The 14493-nt window shown below is 32.1% G+C and overlaps 1 pseudogene; it reads right to left on the bottom strand.

Annotated features, from left to right (window-relative positions):
- Positions 1-3378: 3378 nt before the first annotated feature.
- LOC131028628 (extensin-2-like) lies at positions 3379-5061 on the bottom strand (annotated as a pseudogene).
- Positions 5062-14493: the final 9432 nt, after the last annotated feature.

The raw sequence follows: 14493 nt of genomic DNA, 5'->3' as shown, positions 1-14493 counted from the left end.
CAAAAAACACACTACACATAACAACTATGAAACTAAATGATATGTGATATTTCCTATGACCAATATTAAAAATAGTAGTGTAAGAAACCCTGTATACCCCTATCCAATTACTTGTCTATATCAGATTTGATTAATTCTTAATATTTGAATAATAATTAGTCACTGGCTTTAAACCAAAATATAGGATATCATCAGGGTCACCATAATATAAGATAATTGTATATGTAATGAAAGTATAAAGATGGTTTTGATTGATTAAAGTGGTATAGGCCCAAACCTTTACATATCTGCCACATAGGTGCACAAAAGGGGGAAACCTGTAGGCAATGAGCCTTCAAGAACTACAATACCAAAAAAGGATAGACCCTTTTTTGAATAGAGGATTTTGATCGAAGCCTCAAACTAGTGGGAACAAAATTATCATGATGACCAAATCACCACATCAAAATAAGGGGGTTTAGGAAAGAATCTCAAACCAAATTTAGAAAAAAAACCCTTAAACTGTGACTGAAGCAGCCAAGGGAGAAAAAAATAACGAATGGATTTTAAAAGGCATTTCACAACCCTTTTCCTAAAATGCCCTCTTGAAGGAAATTTTCTATCAAATTAGAAAAGAAAAACCATTGCCCAAGAGGAAACATATGAGGACAAGGAGTAGTCGGGGTAGGGGCATCATCCCAGATAAAAAATGACAATCCCCAGAAGTTAGAATCCACCACAAAGGCCATTAGGAGGGGAGTAGAACCCTCTCCGGTTAAATGCCTATAGGGTAACTAGTTCTCAACATGTCACCACTTCCAACCCTCCAATGACAACCAATAACGCACTCCCACAAGAAAACCATCTTCCATCGAGAAACGTTCCAACCCCATAACCCTATAGACTTCTACCAACCACTCATAAGAAAAATCCACCTCCAAAGGAGTCTCCACTTGGAGGGCTCATGATAGCATAATGGGCCCCACCAAAGACATAGAGGGCACTATAAGCCCAAAAACCAAACCAAACCCCTCAAAACATGAAAAGGGAAAAGCACCTCAAAGGCCTTCACAGTGAGGAGAGCCCAAGCACACACAACCTCCTTTAAAAAAATCTAGTTCTAAAAGAAATAGAGGGGAACAATATCTATATAAGGATGGGACCACACGTACACAAAATGAGTGACAATCATAGCCATAGTATAAGCCAACTTCAAGACAAAACCAACAAACAAAGGAACCTTAGGAAAGAACAATTGCCCAATAACAACAACCAAACTAGATGTAAAAATTAAAAGAAGGGTAAAAAAAAATCACTAGAGGAAGAAGGGAAACATAGTAACCAATTATAGCACATTCCTCCTCACACTTCATACATCTGACTTATAAATGAGAAAAATACCTACAAACCACCAGAGAAGTACCTTTGACAACCATTGTGCCTACCACAAAGATAAGGTAGAAATAGAAAAGGGGGTTTGTAGCTCGGTAATGCTCCTTTAAGCCCCATAAACCTCTTTCAATAGGACAACCCTCACAAAGGAAAGCACACCACCAAAAACTATCCAAATAATAGTTATCTCGAAGTAAACAATACTATAACCTAAATCACGGTGCAAGGTAGGGAAGGATCCCAAACTCACAAACAAAATCATTGCGAAAAACACCAATCCATGACAACCTCCATAGAAATGGCTTAAGGGACCCATAGGTAGGTCCACAATAATAAAAAAGACATGTATGTGGGCTAGAACCCATCTCACACTTACCAAGACTACCCATAACATGACCACACAACTGACTAGGCAAAAATGCACACCATGACCTTCATTGTCATCATCACTATCTCTATCACCTTCCTCCTCATCCCCTACAACCTCCCTTCTTCCCAAAACCCTAGTGCTCTCCTTCCTGCTCATCTCCCTTGAAAGTATAAAAATAATTTTGAAACCATATTTTACCCAATATTTCTTCAATTGAGGGTAATAGGTCAACATGAGAGAAGAATTTAATATAATATAAGGATTCTATGAGGAACCTAATAGTCAAGATATTCTTATGATAATCAAGATGAAAGGAAAAATATTGTTAGCATAAGATACAATCATGATTAGCATAGTCATGACTAAATAGAAATCTAGAGAATGAGACCAAGGTAGACACAATAAACAATGTGATCTTTGTGGATAAAAATATCATGTTAATTAGTTGCAATCTAGTTAAAATATGCTATACTTTTTAGTAACATGGATGTAAATAAATATGCCATTCTAACTAAGTGAACCTATTTTAGACATGATATTGAACCAACAAGTTGTAGTTGTGTAGATCAATACTTTTACTTAGGATTAGCGTAAGTATGTATATAATCTAAAGAGAAAATTGAAATACGATATAAATCATGTAGAAAGATTATATTGTGATCATTGTGATCCAAATTTAGGATAAAAGTATCATGTTGATTAGTTGTGACCTGATTAGAATGTGTCATAATTTTTCGTAACATGGATGTAAAAGAATATACTATTCTTATTGAATGAGAAAGTTATACATTATAAGTGATGAGGAGTAGTTCAAACTCTTAAGAATTTTTGGAAGAAAATATAATCCTTAATCCTTGTAAATAACTTTAAAGATGATCTTTGTGTAATGCATACTAGTCAATCTTCACCTAACACAACAAATGAAGGGTTGAGTTAAAATCCACAACAATTTTGTGAGAATAGCTACTTTTGAATTCCTACAAATCGTTAAAAAGGATAATTGCTATGTGAATATTGTTCAATTTTCATTGACACTAAAGAACTGAGCTCAAATTTGAACTTTCAAAAATTTTAACAAAAAAACCTATTAATTCTAAACAAGTAATCCAAAAATCCATCAGTTATATACCAGACACTAGCAACATATAATAAATACCACTCATTTGAAAGAAATCCATGAATTATATAAAACCTAGCATTTAATATTGTTTTTCCTTATTAAATTTAAGATATATAAACAGCATTTAATAATATTTTTTTGGTTTAATATTCAGACTAGGAGAGAGACTACAATTATTTAATTTGCCTTACATATTCTCTCTATATATAATTGCTTACTAACATATACGTGGATGACAAGTTATAAATACAGAATTCACAACATAGATTTCTATGTTGATTAATTAATGCTCTATTTAGCTTTGGCACCATCCTTTACTCAACATTTGTTTTAAAGATACAAGTTCACTTCTCCATTATACAGAACAATAGACAAAATTATGAAAGCTTAACTAAATATGAAGGAAACTTTTTAAAGAAGTAAATAGCCACCAAACATTTTATTAGTCATAAACAAACTTCTATCTTGAATAGGCTTGTGTTTTTGCCTGGATAAAACTGAAAACATTAATAAAATATGAATTAAGGAAATAATAATCTTATTGCCACCGGCATATAATAAATTAATCAACAGACCAAATGCATTTCCGTCAACGGCAGGGAACATAGTCCGATGAGTTTTCCTTCAAAATGAGAGAAGTATCAGCAATTAGCAAGCACTGTCGCAGAATACAGATTCCACCGTCCGCCTTATTTGAAAACAAATTCTGATAGTTCTTAAGACCTTTATTTGATGATAGTAATATCACTAATAAGAAGACAATGGCCGAGTGGATTAAGGGCTACATGCGACATCAGTTCTGCAGGAAAAAACAAAAAGTAAAACCTTAAGTTGAACTACTCATAATATATTCTTCAGAACATCCAGATATGTTTGGATTGAATTGAGAGAGTGCATATCTTATTTTAAAGATTTAAAAAAAATGGTTAAGAGATAACTACTAAAAGACAATAGATATGATAGACTCTTACCTGCTAGTACGATGGCTGGAAGGAGTCAATCAATACGTGGGTGGTGGAGGTGGAGGAGATTCATAGTAATATGATGGTGGTGGTGGAGATGGCGGTGGAGGAGATTTGTAGTAGTATGGAGGAGGTGGAGATGAAGATGGTGGTGGTGGGGATTTGTAATAATATGGTGGAGGAGGAGATGGAGATGGAGGAGGAGGAGACTTATAGTAATATGGGGGTGGAGGAGAGATAGATGGAGGTGGTGGGGATTTATAGTAGTATGGGGGTGGAGGTGAAGGGGATGGTGGTGGAGGTGAGGGAGATGGTGGAGGTGGGGATTTATAATAGTATGGGGGTGGTGGAGAGGGTGATGGTGGTGGAGGAGACTTGTAGTATGGAGGAGGAGGAGAGGGAGATGGCGGTGGTGGGGATTTATAATAGTATGGGGGAGGAGGAGAAGGGGAAGGTGGTGGAGGGGATTTATAGTAATATGGGGGTGGTGGAGAGTGGGATGGTGGTGGAGGAGACTTGTAGTAGTATGGAGGAGGTGGAGATGGAGATGGTGGTGGCGGAGATTTATAGTAGTAGGATGGAGGAGGAGATGGGGAAGGTGGTGGTGGGGATTTGTAGTAATATGGGGGTGGTGGAGAGGGGGATGGTGGTGCTGGAGACTTGTAGTAGTATGGAGGAGGTGGAGATGGAGATGGTGGTGGTGGAGATTTATAGTAGTAGGGTGGAGGAGGAGATGGGGAAGGTGATGGTGGGGACTTGTAGTAATACGGGGGTGGTGGAGAGGGGGATGGTGGTGGTGGAGACTTGTAGTAGTATGGAGGAGGAGGAGGTGTAGATGGTGGTGGTGGGGATTTATAATAATATTGTAGAAAAGGTGAAGGGGACGGTGGTGGAGGTGATTTATAATAATATGGAGGAGGTGGCGAGGGGATGGTGGTGGTGGAGATTTATAATAATATGGCAGTGGAGGTGAAGGAGATGGTGGAGGTGGGGACTTATAATAATATGGAGGAGGTGGAGATGGGGAAGGAGGTGGAGGGGACTTGTAGTAATAAGGAGGCGGAGAATTGTAATAGTAGGGAGGAGGGGGAGATTCGTAATAATATGCTGGTGGAGGAGATGAATATTGGTCGTATTCAGCTGCAGCCAAAGCTCCCATAGAGAACACAACAGTAATTAAAAACACCATAGTATCCGGATGTTGTGCCCTCCGTAAAGCCATTGGTGTTCCTGCTGCAGTGCAGTGCAGTGGAGCGGTTTCATAAGGTTGTGGTGCAGTGTTTTTATATGCAATGATCCACATAAAAGTCTTTCCGTGTGCGCGACCCAGTCATGTGGAAGGTGCCCCGAATCATCTATCGTTTGGATCGACCGTCTACCATTTAGAACAATTCTCTGAAATTGAGCGTTACAGCTGGTAAACTGCCATCTGTCGGGTCTCTCGTTGAGATGGGCAATGATTAGGAGTTGAAGCCGTCAAGAACGAGGTGTTTACATTGACTTTAGGTCATTCATTTTTATTTTAATATGGAGAAAAATTTGAAGCCCATATGAAAATTGAACTAATTGAACATATTAAATCTTGTAATTCAGATTACTAAGTAGATATACCCAGAAATTAGACTGGTTAAATAGTTATTGATATTTTATATCAGTGAGGAATAGTAAGAAGAATACGAATGTGGGATCATCCTTTGGCTTTTGTAGCTGGTTAAGCCGGCCCTATAAACTTGTGAAAGGCGTAACAGTCGAAGCGCAGTAGAATATGTATCTTGGATTTATGTCGTCAAAGCTGAACATCGTGCAATTGGGCCTTAAACCATATCCTTTTCAACACGAACAATCCGTACCCACTATTTTACTGCGTATATGTAGACTTGTCTGCAAAACTTACACACTGGTAAAAGAAAGAAAAGCAGGTAGACGGTATGCAGGACTTTTGTTTTAATTATTATTATTTTTGGGAAAACCATTAATATTAAACGTTGGATTAGATAAATTTGTTTTTTGAGTTTTTTTTTATTTTTTTATTTTTGTCTTTGTTTGGAAAAAATTGGAAACATGATTTTGGATCTCAATTTTTAACGTTTGACGTTAAAGTTTGATTATTAATATAGAAGAGCTTGGTATGTGTTTTCAAAGTATACTTAGTAAATTGAAAATTTAAGGAAATAAATAATAGTTTAATAAATTTTAAGATAATTTAATCAGATAAGTATTTGATGAATAAATATATTAAGAGGAAGAGTTAGAATTGAAAAATATTTTGTATTGTATAGTTATAACATTAATAAATTTAATAAGCTATTTAGCTTTTAGTTTGATGTAAAATATAGTTTTTTCTATATATTTATTTTTACAATAGAATATTAGGATACATTAGTTGAATGCATTAGAATTAGTAATATTAATTTTCTCTTTATAGATATTTCTATAAATATAGTTCTATCGTATGTAATTGTTAAACTTATTTTTCTAAATAAATTTCGTAATAACAATTATTTCTCTTTGAAAATAGTTTCCTTCATTTTTTAGATTGCATACATATTTAGTATGCAAAATTGTCTTGGACATGGGAGAAACTCAATGGCTAAGTGTGCTTGAGATCAAGTAGCTTAAGAATAAGTGACTTTCTAGGAAGGTCCAATGGTTGGCTCTTGTGACTATCACCTAGATGCAATAAATGCTAAGTGGACCATTTATTCTTATAGTAGATGGGTTAATGTAAATGTTTACTCATGAAATATAGGTCCATAAGCTTGATTGGAAAATTTTGGAAAGTAATATATATATATATATATATATATATATATATATATATATATATATATATATATATATATATATATATATATATATATATATATATATATATATATATATATATATATATATATATTTGACATACTATGGATAACAATTCCTACTTATTGCGTTATTGTGCAATTACATGATGCTTACATGCAATACTTATAGCATCTCCCTATAATCAAACCTCATAAGGATGCAATTTGAATTACTTTGAATAATGATCAACGACAACAATCAGTCATGTAGTATTGTATAAAATTTAAATATAGTATTGATGTTACTAGATAAATTTTTATGCCCAATAGTGTATGCAATATGTGTTTATTCCATGGATTTTTTAATTAATTTAAATGCATTAGATTTTTTTGCCAAATATAACATCTATCATACAATTAAAAATAATTTGTGCTACATGTTAGTCCACAATGACTTAACAAAGAGAAAAGAACATGTAAAATTTTTAAATTTGATGTTTTTAATAAATACGATCATTTTATAATTGTGAATCAAACTAGGATGATATCTAGAACTATGGATCTAATCTTGGATGACAATGGAGAACACAAAGGATTCGATCTAGACATTAGGAATAAACAAAAATGGAATTAACCTCGATCAAGCTATTTGCTAATATCCATGTAAATTTTATTTTTTTACATACTAGTCATTATCCTAGGTACAAATAAGTCATTATATTCTTGATAGTGGTTTTGGCTTAGTCAACCTTCTTTAATATGGTTCAATAGCCACTATTATTCAATTATTCTCTATATTTTACAATGTTGGATTCAAAATGTATAATTTGTGTTGGAATGTTTATGGGAGATATTCTATATGTTATGAATGATTGAATAACAAATGTAATATTATCTTTTTGGATGTTTATTACTGTACAATATGTGTGCAAACTAGCTTTCATAATAAATTGGCCTCCAAGATAACATGAGGCATACCAGAGTAGACCACAATAGTTACTTGTCATAGCACGCATATACATGCCTAGACCACCATAGATATGTGTATATGTGAGTGCATATATATACATATATACCCATATCTATGTATGTGTATGAGGATGTAGTCATGCTTATATATAACTTATGTGTTTCTATGTGAAATTTTAAAAAGAAATAACATAATAGACTTTCTATCGCAATATTCAATTTGAGCATATATGATTTCATGGAAATCAAAGAAAAATTTATTTTCATAGCATTCCAACGTGTAACTGTTATCAAACAAACACACAAAGTAAATATAAGGTGATTAGCATTATTTTTATTTTCTAGTTATTTACTTGAATGCATTAATGGTCATATTTATGCACAATAATTAAATACAAGCTGTCACTTTATCATCCATATGCATGAATTCATGAACTAAGTGGTCTATGATGTGGTTTCCATCACGATCATTGTTTACTCAAATAGCTAGGACTGCTATCCTCAACCATGTTCTCACATTCAACTAATCCTACATCCACTTAACCCACTCACACATTAATAGGTTAGTTCAAAAACCATAATAATCACATATACATAATTTTAAAAATCATCAATTTCTCATATTAATATCACATCATCATTTCTATCATTACAATATAATTTAATCATTTAAAATTAATCATTTCATTATTCTTATTTACTTTAATCATTCAACATAAATACAAAAATTAGCTAATTAAATATTTAAACAAAGTGTTATTCAATATTTAATCAAGAAAAATTAATGAAATGTGACATATTTCCTCTTCAATATTTTATATTGTATGCTTATCTAAACAAAATTAATTGGTTCTTCGTCATTGGAAACGAAGCCAAAATCTATGCAAATATATGTTTAGTCCATTGTATATTTTAGAGGTATACTTGTAGCTTAAGTTCACCTAGTTTAGATAACATTAGTTTCTTTGAGATATTTTTAACTCTGTAATTTCAGATTAGTTTTGTCTTGCTTTCTTATAAAGAAATCCTTTGTCCTTTTTTGTATTAAATTTGTAATATTTTTCTTTCGAGGGATATATCAATTCTTTTCTTTCTCCTCTCATTTGTGGAACATGTTACTTTCTTTTTTTAATATTGAATGCTTGTGTTGTAAAGTTCAACATGGTATCAGAGTGTAGATTCAACAAACCCCTTCTCCATATTTGAGAGTTTTTCTCACTATAGTTATAAGGTCACCAGATCTAACCGTTCTTGTGGATCTAGAGGTGGGCATTTTTGACAATCTAAAAATCAAGTCATCTTAGAGAGAAATAATATTTGGGTTTCATTGTTGGAAACAAAAAACCATCTAGGTATCCATAAGTTTGTCAAAATTTATCACCTTTTTTGAGAGAAATAATAATTAAAAAAAAGGTCTTAATATAGCACACAAAAAAAGAAAAAAAAGATTTGGCCATAACTTTATTTTCATTTTTTTAAATACTTTTTGGTTCTAATCTTAGCCTCAAAAAGTCATCTAGATATCTAATAAATTTGACATTTTGCGAGCGAGTTTTGAAAAAATCAAGTTGCAAAGTTCATGTTTTCTAGTTGTTGGCTAGCTAAATTTAGCATGTTTTTCTTTTGCCTATAAATTTTGTATACATTGTTCATTTTTCATAAACAAGATATCATCAAAAAGCTTGGTTTACATCAGTTCTGATGGTACAAGTATTTTTATGATATTTTCTCTTGGTAATTTTATCTCCTATTAAATTTCTGTGTTGAATCATGTATATTATTGCCATTTCCTCCATTTTTTGTGATTCTTGCAATGTTGGAAAGGTCTCTTAAAGCTCTTTGCAACTATCTATGAACTTTTTTCTTTTTTTTTTGGGAGTATTTTTTCTTGTTTTTTTGTTTCTTTACATTATGTGGGATTACTTGGTCGTTTTGGTTCCTCAAAGCTCTATTTTTGTGTTGGATGACTTCCTTGGGTTTTTTTACACATATTTACAACACCTTTTCCTATTTGGGCATTTTGAGCATATTTTTCATGCACTTCTCTATTTATAGACAGGCTGAGATAAGGTTCCACTCTCGCAAATGCTTTTTTAGGAATTTTGTACATTTTATTGTGCCATATTTTGTACATGCATTGTATAATAAAGTGCCATGGTGGGATTGTGTAGTTTTTTAAATTTTTCCATCACACCTTTGTCTAGTGCGTGTTCCTCCATGATGACATAAAATCCTAGTTATTCATGTCCTATGCCTATGTACATTTGTTGCATACAATTGTTTAGTTGTAGGTACTTTATTTTGCATATTGGGACTCTCCTTCACATCCTACTTGGTGACACATAGTTTTAATGGACCTGTCATTTCTCTCTCTTGTAAGAATTATGGGGTCTTTTACTATTGATGTGAATGCTTCCTTAGTTTTTCTTTGGAGTCAGCTACATAAACAATATTTATTCCTTTGTACAGGCAGGATACAAAGTTTGTATTTTAGTTGCATGGAGCTTTTACCATATACACACTCTTTCATTCTAGTTTTGTGGAGAGGACTTATACTTAATTTATTAATTTTTTAGACTATTATCACATCTATTTTCAAGTAGTAGTTCAACATTGCATGGTTAAGTATTTCTAGTGGGTTCACTCATGCATATTCATGTACCATTTGTCTCTTCAATTTTTAGAAGTTTTTTCTTCGATTTCCATCTCTTTGATCAAGTAGTGTTGATAAGGAGACTCATGCATATTATTGTCTTCAAACTATCGACATCTATGTATTTCATTAAGAGAATCCTTTCTTTTTCTTTCCATCTAATAATTATTTTAGTAGTGTTGTTGGGGGAGGTCACACAATTTTTTTATCTTCTTGATTCTTATCAACATTCTTCAGACTATTAGTACTTGTATTTTCAACTAGAAAATATACTCTTGCATGTTTGAGTAGTGCCATTGGGGTCACTCATGTAGATTCACTTTCTATTTACATCTTTGACTAATAGATGTTTGTCTTTTATTTAACATCTATTTATTGCTCAATTAGTGTCATTGAGGGTACTCATTTAGATTATTGTCTTTAAAGGAGTTTCTTCATTTAAAACTATAGTAGTCTTTTTTAATAGTTGTATGTAATTTATTTGTGAATTTAGGATCCTCTTCATGTTCCTTTTGTTCACGATATTATTTGGCAAGCTACTTAGTCCTTCATTTATTTTTTCCCTCCTTTAGAGAGGATTTTTCTCCCACTATATTTTTATCTTTTTCTCCAGTTGTGAGAAATTTTACCTTTAGTACTAGGGACCACACCAAATCTTTAGTTGTTGGGACCAATTATTTTCTTTCATGCATTTGCATTGAAAGATTTTTCACTTCTCCCTAAGTTTCACGTAAGGAGGAATGCTAGTGCATTGTATATTTAGGAGGCATTATTTTATAGGCTAACTAATTTGAGCTAACCTTAGTTTCTTTGAACTAACTTTAATTTCCTAATTTTACGTTAGCTTTTTCTTTCTTTTCTATATAGTAAGGATTTGTTCTCTTTTGCATTCATTTTGTAATATTTTTCTTTTGAAGAATATAGAAATTCTTTTCTTGTTTCTCACTTTTGTAGAATGCTATTTTCTTTTTATTTGATCTCATATCTTTATGTTAGAAACTTTAAAATATATTGCCTATGCAAGTTCATGAGTAGTTTCCCTTGACAGTTATAAATATTCCTTCTTTCAAGATCATAAGCCTTTTAAACTGTCTTGATCAAATCCATATTTATTAACATATCGGGCACAACCACCTTACCTAGTCCTAGTCTCCACATGTCATAACTGATAATCATGTAATGCATTTGTTATACCCATATATGAATAGAATAAACCTAAGAATTAGGATGCTAGGGTCTATATGAAAAATGCTTTTGTCAACTAGACTAGCAAAGAAAATTCATGCACCCAAGAGAGTCTACTTATTTTGGATAATATAGGAAATTATTTTATAATATCCTCATATAGGTTTATTTTGACTATTCTACATGGTTTAGCCATTTAAAGGAAATTATGGCTTTTTAGTCAAAAAATAGGGCAAGGATTTCTTCAAAAAAAATTAAATTTTCAAATTCTTGGTAGAGAAACTAGAGGAAAGAGAACTTCTAACAAATAAATTCTTACTTAGATAGCTTCAAGGAACCAATAAATCTCTTTTTTTAATAAAATCCAATGAAGATATGAAGATGAGGCTTACTATTTTATCATTGTCAAATATCCTAAATGGTTCCAGGAAATGCTTCTTCAAATTGAATTATTTAAATAAATGGTATATAATACTTCTTCAAAACTATGTAAATAAGAAAAAATATAACTAAGTGAGAAAATATTGGAAAAATTATATACATAATGACTAAGGATTCTATTAATGTCATATGTGTGAAACAAGTAGCAAGAACTAGCCACTCTCAAAATTTGAATCTTAGTAGCTTATCTTCTTAATCTAATTGTTATAATGACATCCATATTTTTTTTTTTAAATAGCATTAATGAGAAACATAATATAAACTTTTGAATAGGTTAGCTTGATTGTTTACATCAACCTCAGATATTTGCAAGAAAAAATGCCTTCTTTAAATTCTTCTTGTGATGTCTTAAGGGTGTGGAATATGTCACCATTTGGAAAGAACAATTAACATGGGCATGAGAACATGTTTTAGAAATAATATATGAGTCAAAGACCATACAACACTACTAAATAGTCATATTGCAATTTTGCAACCTCAAGAGTAACAAAAATCATTTAGCTATAAAATAATAATAACAATAGAAAATAACTAGTCATCCTTGTGTTAAAACTAGTCATCCTGATGACCTTGTGTTAAAACTAGTCATCCTGACCTATCGTACTTGGAGAGGCTAAGGTCTTCTGTTAAATGTTTATAAGGTAATATGAGAATGTGAAGTCAAGTAATTGATGTGTGTAAGGTTGTGTCAATGAAATATGTCAAATGTGTTGAATATTGAATGTGGAAATTTTATTTATGTGATACTAATGTTACCTTTTGTTTATATCTATTTATCATACCATTATCAACCTCATTATTTTTTTCCTAGACTCTTAAGTCATATGGTAAAGGGTTAGGGGTAATTTGGGTACCTTAAAGTTAATAAATTATTTTTTTAACTCCATTTATTTGGCCTTTTTAAAATGTAACAAGATTGATCACATGGGTAAGAAGGTGAGAGAGGCATCAAGTAGTGTGGGACACTCAAAACCATTCAAGAAGAGGAAACCTTTCCATTTTTAAATTAACACACTTGAGTAGGAGAGAATGAATAAAGTGTGGGTGTGTAGAAGTGCTCACACATGTGTGAGCAAGGTGAGTTGTAGGTTATAAGTTTATCTTCAAAAAATTATGATGGGTTTCATTTTTGACATTAGAGGAATTATGTGTCGTATTGTTACTCATTAGTATGAGAGTTAAAAATTGATAAGAGAAGGAAAGAGGTTGGAATCAAAGAGAAAGAGCTGGAAGAAATTTGTTTCATAGAATTACATACTCACTTCATTAAAAGTGAAGAAGATTGAATCGGGTAGGCCCATGTCCATTCACTTCCATGTGGCTGCAGTTTTGTTGCATCCATAGTTGTGTAAATGTTTAAATTTTTTAATCAAATAAAATTTTGTTGTACATCATAAGTATTTTTATTTTGTTGTGTGTGGTATCATATAAATTTGGGATCAATATTAAGAGGAGATATTTTTCTCATTTGGAAACTCACCTCATGTGTGGGGTAGAGTGAGTTGAGAAAATACATGGAGAGTTCTTTCTTTGAATGTCAGTAATTGTGTTGGTGTGGAAAAATTAGTGTTTTACTAATTAAGATAATAAAACCACTAATCTTACCTATGGGACCAACACATTGAAAGAGGGGTGAATCAAATAGATCTATCCATAATCCAAAGAGGAAAAGGGCTAAAATTATGATTAAATTGATTGGTTTTACTTTTAACCTTCTTTTAGTTAAAATTGGATGTTAATTGTGAAATTAAGGAAAGAGAAGGGATAATTGAAGAATGGCAAATTTTTTTTTTTACAAATATACATCAAATTCACAAATAGGGATCTGGGTAGAACAAGAGAATTAAAAATATACCAAGGAAAATAAATCTTACCTAATTTACTATCTCAAAATACTATCACACTAAAGATATGATCATCAAAGCACATCACAAACTGAAATTTGTACTTATTTACATATTATTGCATATCATTCGAATCTAATCGAAAATAATCCACACACAAATCAAACATCCATACATCTATTTATACTAGGTTATTCATTGAAATCCTCAATAAGGTCGGCCACAAATAGAATATTCATGAATTAAATAAAGATTGCCAACCCGACCAAAGACACACAATGTGGTCCACTATAGGAGATAAAGAGGACACAAATACATCACAACACATCTTTCTAAGTTGATTCTAATAAACTGCACACACTAACACTTTATCCAAAGTTGCCATCCAACATAATGTATAGAAAATAATGAATCATGTTAACCAATTGTCCCAAAAACATCACCCAAAGTAAATTACACAATGTGGATCTATACATGCCACAATAAGACCCATGTAAACATTATAACTCAACCTCCAATGCATATTTGGGCTAGAAAAGCATGATTGAAATAAGATAAATCAACTAAGTCAACTAGAATCTAAAACAACTTACACCGTTGAAAACAAATCAACATAACTTCACTTGTTGATCAAATCAACACTATAAATCTAAACTATAACACTAAATAAATCATATCAACATGTCAATCAAAGCTACAATACTTGAACCAACATAATAAAGCATTATAGAGCATTTTCTGGACCTGTCCTAATAGATAGCCCCATTGTTAGTAAACCACCAAAACCTACAT

The sequence above is a fragment of the Cryptomeria japonica genome, chromosome 1 (genome assembly GCF_030272615.1).
Source record: "Cryptomeria japonica chromosome 1, Sugi_1.0, whole genome shotgun sequence".
Lineage (NCBI taxonomy): Eukaryota > Viridiplantae > Streptophyta > Pinopsida > Cupressales > Cupressaceae > Cryptomeria > Cryptomeria japonica.
The sequence above is the reverse complement of the archived record's forward strand: the minus strand, read 5'-3'. Positions and strand labels throughout refer to the sequence as shown.